The 18,133-nt window shown below is 43.8% G+C and overlaps 3 non-coding genes across 3 annotated transcripts; 1 reads left to right on the forward strand and 2 right to left on the reverse strand.

Annotated features, from left to right (window-relative positions):
• Positions 1–1,169: 1,169 nt before the first annotated feature.
• TRNAC-GCA (transfer RNA cysteine (anticodon GCA)) lies at positions 1,170–1,241 on the forward strand. The gene has a single exon. It is a non-coding gene; the product is annotated as a tRNA-Cys (tRNA).
• Positions 1,242–6,125: 4,884 nt separating this feature from the next.
• TRNAC-GCA (transfer RNA cysteine (anticodon GCA)) lies at positions 6,126–6,197 on the reverse strand. The gene has a single exon. It is a non-coding gene; the product is annotated as a tRNA-Cys (tRNA).
• A 2,537-nt stretch (positions 6,198–8,734) lies between these two features.
• On the reverse strand, positions 8,735–8,806 carry TRNAC-GCA (transfer RNA cysteine (anticodon GCA)). Its single transcript has one exon. It is a non-coding gene; the product is annotated as a tRNA-Cys (tRNA).
• Between the last annotated feature and the right edge of the window lie 9,327 nt (positions 8,807–18,133).

Here is an 18,133-nt window from a genome sequence, read left to right on the forward strand (position 1 = left end):
CTGGGGCCCTCCATAACGCATATGTTCACTTGGGTCGACTCGTCACTCCATTGACTGTCGCCCACCAGGCTCTTCTGTCCATGGAATTTCCCAGGCAAGGATACTGGAGTGGGTTGCCATTTCCTTCTCCAGGGGATCTTCCCAGGGATTGAACCCATGTCTCTTGTGTCTCCTGCACTGGCAGGTGGGTTCTTTACCACTACGCCACCTGGTTTCCTCAGGTACACCATAATGGTGTTCTAGTACACACGAGAGGTGTTCTTCGTGTTACCTGGGCAAACCTGTGTACCTCCTCGTGTCTAGAATTAGACATCTAGGGTTTTAATTAACTGAGGTTATGACCGGTTGTGCTGTGTGTCACAAGCCTTCCTCCACTGACAGTCGTGATGGCTGAGTCCCTCTCATTAGCAGCAAGCTTGACTTCCGAAGTGTCTCCTGGGCTGATGAGCATAGTCTCCGTGTGACGTCAGCCTCAAGCCTGTCCGAGCTCCAGACACACCTGACCCAGTTATGTGTCTGTGTCTTCACTTCTCCTTTGTCTGGAAAGCCTCTGCAGCTGCTTTTTCCAGCAAATTCCTTACCCATTGCCTCCGGAAGTCCCTCCTGACTTCCCAGCTCTCACTTCTGGCTCCCATAGCTCTCTGCTTGGGCTTCCGCCACTCTTTGCAAATACTTCGGTTCATGGGCTCCTCTTCTATTTGAACTAAGACTCTGAAGAACAGGAACAATGTATTCGTCTCTGTGTCCTCAACATGGATGACAGAGCCTGGCACCTAACATGCTTCATGAGTGTCTGTTGAGTGAATGAATGAATGAGTGAAAGCGTGAGCACCCTTCTTGACTCTTCGGAGTACAGCGGAGGCTCTTCATGCACTGAGTCAGAGGTTCACTAAAGACCCAGATCCAACCAGTCTGGTCTTGATGCACATGTGCTGGCTGAGGTAGAAACACTAGTATAGACTCAAATGACCTTTCCAGGTGTAAAGGGTGGTGCCATGAGCATGGCCTTAGGAAGAGGAGAGCTGGAGGGGGAAGATGGGAAAGTAGACTACAGCAGAGAAGACTTGCCACCTCCTGGGATGTGTAGAAACAGCAGAGTGAAGGCCAGGCACAGAGCCTAGCTGCAGTGACAACCGTGACAAGGTGCTGATGCAAGGTTAACCATAAAAGGGGGTATAGCTCAGGGGTAGAGCATTTGACTGCAGATCAAGTGGTCCCTGGTTCAAATCTGGGTGCCCCCTGCTTTGCTGGCATTTTTCAGTTACTGAAGCAGGGGCTGTAGTTTCAGCCCCTTCCGCTCCCTCCCACATTTGAACATTAAATTGGCTTGCAATGTCTTGCTACAAAAATTTAAGGTTCACATTAGGACCAGCTCCAAGTATTCTCCCTTGGCCATCATACAGACAGTAGATCCGGGGGTCATATTTCTCTGAAGAGGCTGAAGAAGGGGTCCCAGCCCACCCCCACCTTTCCCAGGGGACTCGTGTCCTTCATGGCCGGTGTGCAGACTGCACGTTCTCATCTCCTTAACCTCGCTGTAGCCTCCAAGCAGAAGGTTAGCTCTTGCTGCTGCCACTTGAGAAGTATGGAGGGTGTTTATATGACTTCCTAGTTTCCAGAGGTGATTATAAAGACTGTAAAGATTGGAAAACCATGGTAAAAGCAAAACCTCTTTCCTTTCCCTGGGAATTTCTCGAGGTGTTGCTCCCACAAAAGATATGAGAACCAATTTTAAAGTCTTTATTGAATTTGTCACAATACTGTTTTTGTTTCATGTTTTGGTTTTTTAGCCATGAGGTATGTGGGATCTTAGTTCCCCCACCAGGATGGAACCCACGCCCCCTGCATTGGAAGGTGAAGTCTTAACCACTGGACTGCCAGGGAAGTACCCCACACTTTCTATTTTTTTACTCTCAATTGGTACTTCCTTAGTGAGAATGCCTAGAAGTAGCTGTTCAGTTGCTAAGTCGTGTCCAACTCTTTGCAACCCTAAGGACTGCAGCATGCCAGGCTTTCCTGTTCTTCACTCTCTCCTGGAGTTTGGTCAAACTCATGTCCACTGAGTCAGTGATGCCACCCAACTATCTCATCCTCTGTTGCTCCCTTCTCCTCTTGCCCTCATCATCAATCTTTTCCAGCATCAGGGTCTTTTCCAAAGCATTGGCTCTTTGCATCAGGTGGCCAAAACAATGTATCTCAAAGTCCAGATAAAATATTTAAATATTAAAAATGGTATAAGGACCCATGTTAAAATTATATTTTCTTTTTTACTACTAGCATAGAGAAATAGAATGGATTTTTGTTTACTCACCATGCTTCTGGCAAACTTGGTATTAATTTATTAGTACTAATAGCGTATCAGATTTTCTTTCTATATTCACAATCATGTCTTTGGCAAATAATGATAGTATTAAAAAATTTCCAGTTGAACTTTTTACTCCTTTATTGAACTGGCTAGGAACTCTAGTTCTTTCATGCTGTGCCTCTCCTACTACTCCCTTAACTCAATTTCGGAAGACTAGATATGCTCATTGTTAAATGCATTATATTTCTCAGCACTGTCTCTTCCTGTCACTTGGTATGACTATGTGATGTCATTTTTCCTTTAATAGATTGACTATAATCTCCAAGAAGGCAGGGATGGTGTAGTCTTTGTTTTCCATTATACGTTTTCCATTGTATCTAGACAAAGTAGACGCTCAGTGAATACTTACATGTTGAGGCAATGAATAAATGAGAAAAATCTTAGTAGTGAAAAAAATCTTAGTAAAACAAAACAAAAGAATAAATGGTATAAAAGATTCCCTAGTAGCTCAGTCAGTAAAGAATCAGCCTGCAAAGCAGGAGACCTGGGTTCAGTTCCTGGGTCAGGAAGATCCCCTGGAGAAGGGAATGGCAACCCACTCCAGTATTCTTGCCTGGGAAATCCCATGGACAGAGGAGCCTGGTGGGCTACAGTCCATGGAATCGCAAAGAGTCAGACCTGACTGAGCGACTAAGCATAGCACGACATTCCTTAATGCACAAGGTAATTTGAAACACTCTTTCCTATGAAGACAAATTAAAAGGCTGGAAAACTATTAAAAGCAACTCATTAAAAGAATCAAAGAGCTAACTTTAGACAGACAATGCGAGGTGGAGATTTGGAGAAGTTAAAGCTCCAAACTACAGGCTGCTTTGGCCCTGAGTGTGAGTTTTTCAGTCCAAAAGAGGCAACTGAGATGCTCATGGAACTTGTGGAAACCTCTCAAGACCAGGGGGATGAACGTCAGGATTCTGGCCCCACCTGGAGTAGAGACACTGGTAGAAGCATCTCTGGCTTTGGGCTGGGATCCTGAGTCAGGTGAACTAAAGAAAACAGTCACTGCAAGAACTCGTGGCTGGGAACTTCCCTAGTGGTCTAGTGGTTAAGACTCTGACTCCAACGCAGGGGGCACAGGTTTGATCCCTGGTCGGGGAAATAAGATCTCTTATGCTGTGTGACACCACCAAAAGTTTTTTAAAAATGAAGTTGTTTTGTTTCTTCAAGAAAAAAAGTCCTCAAGATTTTATGTTAGATTCCACATACGATACCATACAGTATTTGCCTTTTCCTGTCTGGCTTATTTCACTTAGCGCCATGCCCTGCGGTCCCATCCATGTTATTCCGAATGGCAGGATTTCCTTCTTTCTAATGGCTGAACAATAATCCACCACATTTTCTTTATCTGTTTGTCCACTGACAGATACTAAATCAGCATTTAGAGAAATACTTACAGCTTTGAGCAATATACTAGAAAAGGAGAATAAACATAAATAAAGAATCCATCTAAAAAGTTAGGGGAAAAACTGGATGAAAGAATACTATGAGAAACAAAGGAAATACAGGAAAAGAAATCAATGAAATGGAAAACAAACACACAGCAGAGATGCCTGACAAAACCAAACGTTTGCCTTTGAAGAGCAAACTTAACTTTTGATGAAACTGATAAGAAAAATAAGAGCAGACAAAATTAACCAAATGCAGGAATTAGAAAGAAAAGCTGCACAATCTTTAGACTTCAAAACAATAATCATAGAACATTATGAAAACTAATGTACAAAATTTTAAATCTAATAAACCTGTACAAAGAACGTACCATGTGAAAGGCACTCTTCTATACACTTAGAAAATACTAAATTTATTTATCCTCACAAAACTCCACAAACTAGGCTCTATTATTTTGCTCATTTCTATTATCATGCCCATTTTATATATGACAAAACTAAGACTGAGAGCGTTAAACATGTTTGCCAAGGTCACTCAGTTACTATCTAGAATCTGAATCCATCCATCACGTTTTAAAAGTACAAGGACTTTACGATTACGTTATGTGGAAATTTAGCAAGTGTTTTAAAAACACTACAACTTACCAAAGCTGACACAGGAAGAAACAGAAAAGATGACTAATCCTCTAAGTTTTAAATAGTCATTTTACTAAAACATTTATTTGAAACTCCCCCTCCCCCAAATTCAGATAAGGGTTTTACTGGTGAGTTTTATCACATATTTAATGAGAAATAACTTTATTTTTACATAAAAATCTTTCTAAGAGTAGAAAAGATGTATATATTCTAAAATTTCTTTTGTGAGAATAGCACAAACTAGATACCAAAACCCAACAAGGATAGTATAAAAAATGTATGTCAATATGACACATAAACATAGGTGCTGTGCAAAAAAATTTAATTATTGTCTAACTGAATCCACAAATATATCAAAATCATAGCACTTCATGACCAAGGTAGGTTAATATCTGGAATGAAAATCTGTGTTTAATTTTATAAAAACAATAAGTGTAATTCACCATGTACTAAAGGAGAAAAATTATATGAGTATCTCAATAGATACAAAAAAGGGGTGGTTTTGAGAAAATTCTACATTGATCCAGTATAAAAGAATTTTTTTTGTAAACGAGAAATAGGAGTAAAATTCCTTAATGTGATAGAAACCATTTACAAAAAGTATAGTCCACAACATGTACTTAATGGTGAAATATTGAAAACTTCATTTGAAATCAGAATAAAATAAGATATCCACCATCAACACATTAATTCAACATGATATTTGTGGTCCTAGTCATTATAATAAGGAAAGAAAAAGAGGTGAAATAAAGATTGGAAAGAAGAAATAGAAATTTCAAATTTCTTAGGTGACATGATCATCTGCATAGGAAATCTAAAAGAATCAACAAAATATTAGAATTAATGAGTGCTTAGCAAGACTACCAATATACACCCTCCATTCCCATACCCCCTTTTCCTTGGCAAAATTACAACTTTTAGAATGATATACTAGAAATTTCTGCATGTAAACTTTAAAACTCTAAAGTTAGTATCTTCATCTTCTTCCCAGATGACATGCTGCTGCTGCTAAGTCGCTCCAGTCGTGTCCGACTCTGTGCGACCCCATAGACGGCAGCCCACCAGATGACACAAAGACATCTTAATTCTTATCAGCGCTTTCCTAAAATATTATTGTTAGCCAGTATTTTCATTCTATCTTTAAAAAAACTTTATAAATTAGACATTAACATTCTTTGGACAATGACTTTTAGATCTACTAGCATATCTACCAGTTTCATTGTTCAACATCCCTTTTGCATCTCAGAGCTCCCATATGGAATCATTTTATTTTTCTCCAAAGCATATATTTTAGAATTTTCTTTAGTGAGTGTCTGTTGGCCGTATGCTCTCCAACAGCTTGCGTCTGTTCGCGAAGAATGGTTTGGCTGGGAATAGAATTCTAAGCTGGCTGTTGTCTCCTCTCAACATATTGCTTGTGTTACTGCACTAGCTTCTGGCTTCTTTTGCAATTGTTGAGAAATCTGCCAGCAGTTCAGCTATTCTTCCTCTGTTGGTGATCTCAGATTTCTCTCTGGCTACCTTCAAAGGACAAAGTCCTCATCTTTAGCCAGGAGATCAGTGTACACACTGGATCTCACGGTAGACCTGGGGAGGATCAGGGGAGGAGGACAAACGCATCATTTGAGCAGAGCTGTCTTGCTAGGGTCAGAGGGATCTCCTCTGACTCTTCACCTGCTACAGAAGCCAGATTCAGCAAGAGAGGAAATTGGAACTCTCCCACTTTAAGTGACTAAAAGAGGAGGGGGCACCCAGATTTGAACTGGGGACCTCTTGATCTGCAGTCAAATGCTCTACCCCTGAGCTATACCCCCTGCCATGTTAGCCTTGTCCAATTAACACCTTTACCTGTGCTGCCACACCCCGAGCTGCTGCCCGTGCACCTTCAGGTTGGGCTGCTGAGTGGCCTGACCTGCTCAACTGCTAACTCACCTCCCTGCCTGAGTCGAAGCAACAGGTTCCTTTCTCCCATAGCTCATAGGGAGCATTGCCCTGAGTCTGGAAGGATCGATAGAGGTTTTTGTGCTGAGCACCTGAAACCCAAAGTCCCCACTGGCCTGGGCCAAGCATACAACACCTTGAAGACAGGACACACATGGACCGGATATGGGTCAGAGGTCTCTGCACAATGCCACACCCTAGGATTCAGGCTGGCTTCTCTCTCGTTGCCCCAAATCTCCATAGACCTTTCACTATTGGGTGAGATGAACTGTCGGAAGCAGTCACTGTCTCTAAGCTCCCAGTCCACCTTCCCGTGTCCTGCTCTGTGATCTGGTCTCTATAAACCTCTCTTGTCCTTTGTCAGCTGGCTTCCTGGTTGGTCCTGCCCCCAGGGCTCTGGGGGACACTGTGGGCAAGAGTAGCTGTCCTTCCTGCCTGCTGGGTTCCTGCCCGTCTCACCTGGAGGTGACAGGCCATCCCAGGGGACTGCCACCTGCAGTTTGGTGCTCACAGGCCAGCTTTGTCAGGTCTCCCCAAGGACACTAGCACCTCCCTAGGGGTAGGGGTCCCGGATCTACAGAGATCCTCCCTGGACTTGTAAGACCAGACTTCACCCTCGTCTTACATGTCCACAGCCTGGGAGTGGGAGAGGCTTCTTGCAGGTCCTCCCTCCCTGATAGTTAGGCTTCCTCTTCGCCCTTTCAGTTGTTCTGATTTCTGATTCAATTTTGTGCCCCTCCCCAAAAAGTGTTGAATCCTAGCCCCCCAAACCTCAGAATGTGTCCTTACAGAAGGGCGTCAAAGATGTGGTTACTTAAGACGAGATCACAATGGATTTGGTGGGCCTTTAATCCAGTCAGATGGAGTCCTTCTAAGAAGAAGAGAGACGCATGGGGAGAATGCAGCCATGTGAACACAGAGGCTGAGACTGGTGTGATGTGTCTACAAGCCAAGGAATGCTGAGGATTGCCACCCACCAGAAGCTAGGAGGAGGCCAGTTAGGCGCCTCCCTGAGAGTCTGCAGAGGGAGCCCAGTCCTGGGTTTCAGTCTTGTAGCCTCCAGAACTGTGAGACAAAAAATGCTTGTTGTTTTAAGCGATCTATTTTGTGGCACTTTGTTACAGCAGCCCTAGGAAACTGACACACAGATGAACAATTATTTATATTCAGTTCAGTTCAGTTCAGTCGCTCAGTCGTGTCCGACTCTTTGCGACTCCATGAATTGCAGCACGCCAGGCCTCTGTCCATCACCAACTCCCGGAGTCTACCCAAACCCATGTCCATCGAGTCAGTGACACCATCCAACCATCTCATCCTCTGTTGTCCCCTTCTCATCCTGCCCCCAATCCTATCCAGCATTAGGGTCTTTTCCAATGAGTCAACTCTTCGCATGAGGTGGCCAAAGTATTGGAGTTTCAGCTTCAGCATCAGTCCTTCCAGTGAATATTCAGGACTGATCTCCTTTAGGATGGACTGGTTGGGTCTCCTTGCAGTCCAAGGGACTCTCAAGAGTCTTCTCCAACACCACAGTTCAAAAGCATCAATTCTTTGGCGCTCAGCTTTCTTCACCGTCCAACTCTCACATCCATACATGACCACTGGAAAAACCATAGCCTTGACTAGACGGACTTTTGTTGGCAAAGTAATGTCTCTGCTTTTAAATATGCTATTTAGGTTGGCCATAAACTTCCTTCCAAGGAGTAAGCGTCTTTTAATTTCACGGCTGCAATCACCATCAGCAGTGATTTTGGAGCCCAAAAAAATAAAGTCTGACACTGTTTCCCCGTCTATTTCCCATGAAGTGATGGGACCAGATGCCATGATCTTAGTTTTCTGAATGTTGAGCTTTAAGCCAACTGTTTCACTCTCCTCTTTCACTTTCATCAAGAAGCTCTTTAGTTCTTCTTCACTTTCTGCCATAAGGGTGGTGTCATCTGCATATCTGAGGTTATTGATATTTCTCCCAGCAATCTTGATTCCAGCTTGTGCTTCTTCCAGCCCAGCATTTCTCATGATGTACTCTGCATATAAGTTAAATAAGCAGGGTGACAATATATAGCCTTGACGTACTCCTTTTTCTATTTGGAACCAGTCTGTTGTTCCATGTCCAGTTCTAACTGTTGCTTCCTGACCTGCATACAGGTATTATATTAAATTCTGTTAAAATGACCAGTGCAGTTTTTGTCGCTGGACTGGACCCTGGATAATACAGAAACTGGAACCATGAGGGCCCCAGGAACAGGGGATGGGTTTGGTCTTGTCCTTGATCTTCAGGGTAGTGCGGAGTGTTTGACTGGAGCCTGAATCATAAGGGTGGCCATTTGGGTGCTTCAGCCGGGGTCTCCTTTGAGAGTGGTCTCTAAGACTCCATATTGTCAATTCAGCCCAAGGAGGAAAAGGGAACTCTCAAAGGGGGAACCCGGACTTGAACCAGGGACCTCTTGATCTGCAGTCAAATGCTCTACCACTGAGCTATACCCCCAGGTGACAATGAAAGTGTGTAATTACCAAAGTTCTTTACAGTTCCACCCAGACAGCATGCCATTCTGACTCAGCAGAGTCGTCAATCCCGCTCAACTGTACACGTCCCCCTTTATACCATAAAGGGAGTATGGTGTCCTCCTTTTCCAAAAAGGACCATCATTTCTTGGCACCAGCTTGGAAGATCCCTAAAGTCTGTACCTGAAGATGAAGCCCAGATGTTCCCCGGCGGCTTTTCAGTTGCAACCACTTTCCAATAACCTGTAAGGTAGGACAGAGCTGGCACTCTCTCCCAGCTCTCCTCCAGATTCCCTGTCTGCATGAGGCACTTGAATTTTGGGACTGTCACTTCAGCCTTCTGTCTCATGTGTCCTTCCCCCTACTGCTCACGTCTCCTCCCTGTCTTTCCTTTAGCCGTCCCCTGCCTTCCACGCTGATGTCAATTTTCAGAACTTTGTGTGTCTTTGGGTTTCTCTCTCACGGCCCAGTCACCGACTTTTGTGTTATTCCCCAAAGTGGTGCAGGGGCTTGGTCGATGCTAGGGCAGTGTCGGGTTGAAGGTAGAAGGACTCGATATTAACTCGATATTGGTGCATAACAACACACCCTCAAACTCAGCAGCTTAGAGCAGTAAGTCTTCATCATATCGTGCAAGTTTCAGAGACTCTGGAATCTGGGTGTGGTTGAACTGGGCAATTCTGGTTCAGAGTCTCTCATGAGGCTGTGGATAAGATGTCAGCGGGGGCTGTGACCATCTGATGGTTCAGTTGGGGCAGGAGGAACTTCTCTAAGCTGCTCACTCTCATGGCTGTTGGAAAAAGGACTATTCCTCATGAGCTGTTGGCAGGAGGCCTGATTCCGACACAACAGGGCATCCTCGTGACACAGCAACTGACTTCCCCTGGCATCAATCTCATCCAAAAACACCCTCACAGACCCACAAAATTTGACCAGGTATCTGGACACCCCGTGGCCCAGTCAAGTTGACACACAAAATTAATCACCACATAGATAAGCATACATTTAGTTTTGTAAGAACTTACCAAACGGTTTCCCAGAGTAATTGTGCCACTTTATATTCCCAGCTGCAATACACGAATGACCCAGTTTGTCTGTATCCTCACCAGCATTTGGTGTTACCACCTTTTTAATTGTAGTCATGCTCTGTGTGTGTAGTGACACTCCACTGTGATTTTAATTTGCATTTCCCTAACGGTTAATGATGATGATGATGTTTTTTCAAGTGCTTGTTTGCCATCTGTATATCCTATTCTCTGAAATGTCTGCCCATATGTTTTTTGCCCGTTTTCTAATTGGATTTTTTGGTTGAATTTTGACCACTTCATGTATTTGAGATACAAGTCCCATTTTTAATACTTCTATATTCAGTAACAGTATTTAGCCTTGTTCTGTATCTTTACTAAATCCAAATGGGGTAATACAGAATGTATTGTTCTGCGGGGCTCTTAGTTCCCCCAACATGGATCAAACCCAGGCCCCCTGCAGTGGAAGTGCAGAGTCCAACCCCTGGACCGCAAGGGAATTCCAGTAGCTTGAATTCTTTTGCACATGACATCATATTTTTGAGAGCAATCTTTGTTACTTCTGTATCTAGTACATTGAACTTGTAGGACGAAAGTGGTAATAGTAACAGCAACTTCATTTTTGCTTTCACTATCCCTTTAAACTTTCTCAGTGAGCTGTTTCTCTTGCCCAAGTGACTTCTTTTTAAAATTTGGTTGTGCCACATGGCATGAAGAAACTTCCCCGACCAGCAATGGAAACTCTGCCCCCTGCAGTGGAAGCGTGGGGTCCTCACCACTGGTCTGCCAGGGAATTCCCCTGCCCAAGTGAGTTAAAGATCATGCATAGGTAGTAGAAAGTCCTGCGGTTGCCTCCTGAATTCGTAATTAAAACAGCCAATCTCGAGAGTTCCTCGGAGGCATAGTGGTTGGGAGGCTTTCAGTGCGTGGCTGGTTCAGTGAGCTCCCACAAGCTATGTGGTGCAGCTAAAAAAAAGAGAAAAGTCCTGCCTCCTGTAATAATCAATAACCTGAAGCCCTCTTCCTTCCTTTTCTTTCTTGGTCATTAACCCCACAGCCAGGGATTGAACCTGGGCCTCTGCCATGACTGTGCAAAGCCACTACCACTAGACCACCAAGGAATTCCTAGAGAACTGCCTTCAACTTCTCTCCACCCCTAGAAGTGGGAGGAGCTGAGACATAGTCCTTCCTCTTCCTCCTCCTCCAGTATTCTTTCCTAGCACAAGGAGTGGGGAGGAGGGAAGGGAGAGAGGAGAGGTGAGGAGAATGAGAAGGTTCTCCCTTGATCAGAACTGTAGTAAGATAACATTTGCTTTCCCTGGGCCTGGCAAGTGTTTGAAATGACTCCTTGGGCATTTCCATGAAATTCCTCCCAGGCCTCCATCGGGACCATCCCACTGCTCCCGTGACCTGGCAAAGCATTCTTCTCCTGGCGTTCTCAGATCTGTGTTGCTCAGACTCTCTCTGCTGGGGCCTGTGACCTGTCCTTGCACAGAATTTGATTTGCTGCAAAACGGCTCTCTCCTGCATGGCTTAGGGGAAAATAGTCAGGTGCCTTCTATTTCCACCCATTCTGGTCAAACAAGCGGATTCTCAAGAGCGGTCGCCTCCTCTCCACCTGCAGAGCTTTGTGCTGGACACACCTCACTACAAACCCCAACTCTGGGGTGCATGGACCAAGGCCTTGAGTGGACCCTGCGAAGCCTCTTTGCTAGACTTAAGGGTGATCCTCAGGACTCATCTCTTCAGAAAAGTGTTCCTCACCAATGCTCTGACCTCCTGCAACCTGACCCTCTCACACCTGCAAAGTGGTGACTCGCCTAGTTATCAGTCCTGACTTTCAGATTTCCGCAGGACACGTTTCACTCCTGTGCTTGGGACCTGATACTTATTGTCTCTTGGTCACTCAGTTCAAACTTCCTTTTAACTGTCTTATTTTATACATTATAAGAATTCAGGAAGTTTTATGTATCTATTCTACTATTAAAGGACACACTAAGAATGTTTCCTGTTTTTTGGCACATTATCAGTAGTGCTGCAATGAACATCTTTGTACATATCTCCTGATGCATTTATGTAGAACTTCTCAAGGGAAAATACCCACAAATGAAATATCTGGATTTTACACACACTTATAATTTTACTATTACAGTTTTATGTAGTTTTTAATGTTTATTTTACTATTTTTATTGCCAAGACTTTCTCCATGAGTGTAGCAATTATATTCACATTGTTAGCAAATGAAAATACCATTGTCTTCCTCACCAGTTTTTGATCTAGTTAGACTTCAACTTATCCTAAATTCTGAAAGAGGGTAAAAATGGTGCCTCTTTATCGTTTTAACCACTTTCCATTTCTTTGATGTCTAACAATGTTGAGCATCTTTTCATATGTTTATTTGTCATAAAGATACCTCTTCTGCGGGGACTTCCCTGGTGGTCCAGTGGACAAGACTCCTCGTTCCCAATACAGGAGACCCAGGTTCTATCCCTGATCCTGCATGCTACAGCTAAGACCCATTCCAGTCTAAATAAACAAATAAACAAATGAAATTTTTTTTTTTTTTTAACAAATGAAATATTTTTAAAAAATCCCTCTTCTGTGAATTGCTTATTCAGTCTTTGTCCATTTTTCTCTTAGGCTAACTTTTGTTTTTTCTGATTGCTCTATAGGAATTCTTATCTTTCTAAATAATTTACAAAATTTAAATGGTGGTAAAAAACACATGAAAGTTACCATCTTAGCCATTTTAAAGTGGACAGTTCAATAGTGTTAAGCATATTTATAATATTTTGCAAAAGATCTCCACAAACTCTTCATCTTGCTTATATTCTAGTGCAAATCTATTCTCCAATCATGTGTGTTACAAAATTCAGTGTCTCTTGTTTAAGGAATGTTTTGTCATATAAAAATGTAAATTTTGATACAGCCAAATTTATCTTTTACAGTTTGTGATTTTGAAGTTGTGTTTAAGAAAGCCTTCCCTGAGTTATACATATTTTATAAACAATGTTTGTGGGCCTCCCTTTCAAAATTTGTACATTTGAAACCTAATCCCTAATGTGATGATATTTGGAGGTGGGGCCTTAGGGAGGTGATTAGGTCATGATGGTGGAGCCCTCCTGAAAGGGATTAGTGCCCTTATGAAAGAGACCCAGGAGAGCTCACTTGTTCCTTCTGCCACTTGAGGACACAGCAAGAACACAGCCACCCACGAACCAGAAAGAGGGTTATCACCAGACGCCAAATATGCTGGCAACTTGATCTTGGACTTCCCAACCTCCACACCTGTGAGAAATAAATTTCTATTGTTTATAAGCCACCCAGTCTCTGGTATTTGGATATAGCACCCCAACAAACTAAGACAATTGTATTTTGCATGTTCTAAAAGTCTGAGTCTATATCTAGGTCTTTGAAAGTTAGTTGCTCAGTCACATCCAACTGTTTTCAACCCCATGCACTATAGCCTGCCAGGCTCCTCTGTCCATGGAATTCTCCAGGCAAGAATACTGGAGTGCATTGCCATTCCCTTCTCCAGGGGATCTTCCTGACCCAAGGATCAAACTTGGGTTTCCGGCACTGCAGGCAGATTCTTTACCCTCTGAGCCACCAGGAAAGCCCTATTTAGGTCTTTCATCCACCTGATTTTTTTTTTTTTTTTTTTTTTGTAATGGAGTGAAGTAGGATCTTATGAGACTTTTTTAGAAGCCAGTTATCCCACCACCCCTAATTATATAGTCCATGCTTTCCACATTGGTGACACTATCTGTGTTATATTCTGAGGACATGCTTCATCTGGAGCAACACTGTCTAGCAGAAATATAATGCAAGCCTCAAGTACAACTATATATTTTCTAGTAGCTACATTAAAAAACAAAAATAATTGTTGAAATTAATTTGAATGATTCATTTAACACAAGATATCTAAAACATTATCACTGCTACATGTAATTAATATGCAAAATCAATAATGAAATCATTTGCATTCTTATTCTTGGTACTAAGTATTCAAAAATCTGATGTAATTGCAAAGGACATTTCCATGTTTTCTGACTGTGCAGAACCTTTCAAATGCCCTTGTTGTGTATGGAGAATTTCTTTCCTTGCAAGACCTGCACTCTCAAAAAAGAAGTTACAAAATTCTGTTCTCAGGCTCCTTTGAGTTTCTGGAATAATTCCAGGCTTCTATCATTTCATGGCAAATTTAAGAGAAAAGGGGGAAGCCATGACATACTTTATTTTCTTGGGCTCCAAAGTCACTGTGACTGTAGCCACCAAATTAAAAGATGCTTACTCCTTGGAAGGAAAGCTATGACAAACCTAGACAGTGTATTAAGAAGCAGAGACATCACTCTGCCAATAAAGGTCTGTACTGTCAAAGCTATGGTTTTTCCAAGTAGTCATGTACAGATGCAAGAGTTGGACCATAAAGAAGGCTGAGCGCTGAAGAATTGATGCTTTCAAACTGTGATGCTGGAGAAGACCCTTGAGAGTTCCTTGGGCTGCAAGGAGGTCACACCAGTCAACCCCAAAGGCAATCAACCCTAAATAGTCACTGGAAGGATTGATGCTGAAGCTGAAGCTCCAAAACTTTGGCCATCTGATGTTAAGAGTCAACTCATCAGAAAAGACCCTGATGCTCAGGAAGATCGAAGGCCAAAGGAGAAGGGGGCAGCCGAAGATGAGGTGGTTAGATAGCATCACTGACTCAATGGGTATGAGTTTGAGCAAACTTTGGGAGATAATGGAGGGAAAGGGAGCCTGGCATGCTGCAGTCCATGGGGTCACAAAGAGCTGGACATAACTTAGTGACTGAACAGCAGCAACCAATAATAAGATGTGCTTGTGTAAGGGTTGAAGAGGGGAGAGGGAGGTGTAGAGTCCAGCTTGCTTGCATGGATGGCGTCATTGTCCAGCATTCACAGCTTGAGTGTTTGGTGCAGATGTGGTGCACAGGCTGGTTTCTGGTAATAATGGGAACTGGCATCTCCAGCTGGGTGACACCAGCCTGGTGCTGGTGGTTCTCCATCAGGCCAGTTCTGCAGCTTAGCTCAGGGCATTGTTCCTGGAAGGTTAGACTGGAGACTCATTTCCCACCACTCCTACCTAGTGAGATATACATGTTTCATAAATGTTTACAGCTTAATCTACCTTCTGTGGCTGGCACCCAAGCGCCCCGAGGGCCACAGCAAGCGAAAGTCTGTCGTGCTTTACTGCTGCAGCCCTAGGATGCTGAGAGAAGGACCTTGAAGGACATTAATGAAAGCAATGAGTTTCCCACTACCTTTGGTCAAGGACAAGGTTTATTTTTATTTTCTCAAAAACTTATCACAGCTCAATACAAGTACATCAGACCTGTGGACTTTGAGACCCACCGCAACCAGAGGTGGCCAGTGTCAGATGGTAGAATTTCTGAACATAAATGAAGGGGTCGTGGGCTGGTTCTTGGACCCCACTTTGAGCAGCACTGGTCAGGGGGCCATGCTGACCACGAATTCCTCTGGAATCTGGGGATGACGTTCACTCTGCTAAGCTGTCTTTTCATACTGTTCATGGGGTTATCTCAGCAAGCATACTGGAGGAGTTTGCCATTCCCTCCTCCAGTGGACCACGTTTTGTCAGAAGTCTCCATTATGACCCTTCCATCTTGGGTGGTCCTGCACGGCACAGCTCACAGCTTCAGTGACTTACACAAGCCCCTTCAACAAGGCTGTGATCCACAAAGGAGAAAGTTTGAAGGCAAAAGGAGAAGGGGTGGCAGAGGATGAGATGGTTGAATGGCATCACCAACTCAGTGAATGTGAATGTGAGCAAACTCCAGGAGATAGTGAAAGACAGAGGAACCTGGCATGCTGCAATTCCTAGGGTTGCAGAGTCAGACACGACTCAACAACTGAACAACAACAACTGCTCAGTTATTGTGCCTGACATCTGTAGAACTCTCTTTTCCAACTGCTGGAAGAACTACATTCAGCTGTTGGTAACCGATTAGAAATGAGAGTGCCTATTGCGCTCCTCCTGGGTACGACTCTCTCACCATAAGACCATGCATTTCTTTTTTTTTTAATTTAATTTTTTAATTTTGTTGAAATACAGTTGATTTACAATGCTGTGTTAATTTCTGCCATACAGAGAAGTGACTCAGTTATACATATGTATTCTTTTTCATACTCTTTTCCATTATGGTTTATCAGAGGATACTGAATATAGTACCCCGTTCTATACAGTAGGACCTTGCTTATCCATCCTGTGTAGTTTGTATCTGCTAATCCCAAACTCTCAATCTTTCTTCGCTTCCCCCACTCCAGCCACAAGTCTGTTCTCTGTGCATCTGTTTCATAGATATGTTCATTTGTGTCATATTTTACTTGTATTTATTTATTTTATTTCTTTTTGGTGATGCTGGGTCTTCGTTACTGCATGGGCTTTGGTCTACTTGTGGTGTGCAGGCTTCTCATTGCAGGGGTTTCTCTCGGTGTGGAGCACAGGCTCTGAAGAGTGTGCAGGTTCAGTAGTTGTGGCACGTGGGCTCAGTAGTTGCAGCTCCCGGGCTCTAGAGCACACACTCGGTAGTTGTGGTGCACGGGCTTAGTTGCTCCGAAGCATGTGGGATCTTCCTGGATCCGAGATTGAACCCCTGTCTCCGGCATTGGCAGGCAGATTCTTTACCGCTGAGCCAGCAGGAAAGCCCTGTGTCATATTTTAGATTCCACATATAAGTGGTATCACACGGCGCTTGTCTTTCTCTTCCTGACTTACTTTGCTTAGTGTGATGATCTCTAGAGACACTGATGCTGCTGCATCATCCATTCTTTTTCATGACTGAGTGAAAGTTTGAAAGTTTAGTCGCTCAGCCGTGTCCGACTCTTTGCGACCCCATGGACTGTAGCCTACCAGGCTCCTCCGTCCATGGGATTTTCCAGGCAAGAGTACTGGAGTGGGGCGCCATTTCCTTCTCCAGAGGATCTTCCCAACCCAGGGATTGAACCTGGGTCTCCCACATTGTAGACAGATGCTTTACCGTCTATTATACCACCTCTTCTTCATCCATTCGTCTGTCAATGGACATTAAGGTTGCTTCCATGTCTATTGTGAATAGTGCTGCTGTGAATATAAAGGCACATGTATCTTTTTGAAATAGACTTTTATATGGGTATATGCCTAGGAGTAGGATTGCTGGGTCATGTGGCAACTCTGTCTTTAGTTTTTTGAGAAACCTCCATACTGTTTTCCACAGTGGCTGCAACAATTTACATTCCTACCAACAGTGTGAGAGGGGTCCCTTTTCTTCACACCCTCTCTAGCATTTAGTATTTGCAGAATTTTTAATGATGATGTGAGGTGGTACCTCCCTGTGGTTTTGATTTGCATTTCTCTAATAATTAGTGATGCGGAGCATTTCTCATGTGCCTTTTGGACATCTGTATGTTTTCTTTGGAGAAATGTCTATTTAGGTCTTTTGCCCATTTTTTGATTGGGTTGTTTTTTTTAAAAAAAATTGAATTCTATGAGCTTTTTGTATATTTTGGGAATTAAGTCCCTGTTGGTTGCACCACTTACAAATATTTCCTCCCAGCCCAAACGCATGGTTGTCCTGCTCCATACACTTCTATTGTGCAAGAAAGGAATTTCTTGGGGGGGCACTTACAGGCAAGGAGGGCTTCCCAGGTGGCACTACTGGTACAGAACCCGCCTGCCAATGCAGGAGACGTACGATACTCGGGTTCGATCCCTGGGTCGGGAAGATCCCCTGGAGAAGGGAATGGCAACCCACTCCAGTGTTCTTGCCTAGAGAACCCCGTGGACAGAGGAGACTCGTGGGCTACAGTCCACGGGGTCACAAAGAGTTGGACACGACTGAAGCGACCTAGCACCCACGGACAGACAAGGAAGCAGCCAAGTGCACACGGTCCCCTGGGCTCTCTTTATCCCACAGGGAGGTGGACGTCCACCAGGAAGAGCTGGGCGCACCGTGGAACGTGCATCGGTACGTTCCACTGCACTGCTTCACCTCCTTACAGGGGAGCCAAGAGGGCCTGGTTGACTGTAACAATGGGAGGTTCCTGGTATGAGGAATGGCCTTGTTAGAAAAACCTTTTTTATCGGCTCTCTCAGATCTGCTGAGCTAGGTCATTGATGATGAGCTTGAAAAGTCATTGATGGGGAAAGGGCATGAGCCTCAGAATCATCTGGATTTGCGTCTTCTCTGAGGGATAAACAAGCTAGAAATGTCTGTCGTTTTTTTTGAAAAAGAGTGTGTGGAGGTGAGCAGACCAGGGCTGTCA

This window comes from Giraffa tippelskirchi, chromosome 10 (assembly GCF_054371585.1).
Source record: "Giraffa tippelskirchi isolate mGirTip1 chromosome 10, T2T-mGirTip1v1.2.pri, whole genome shotgun sequence".
NCBI classification, from domain to species: Eukaryota; Metazoa; Chordata; class Mammalia; order Artiodactyla; family Giraffidae; genus Giraffa; species Giraffa tippelskirchi.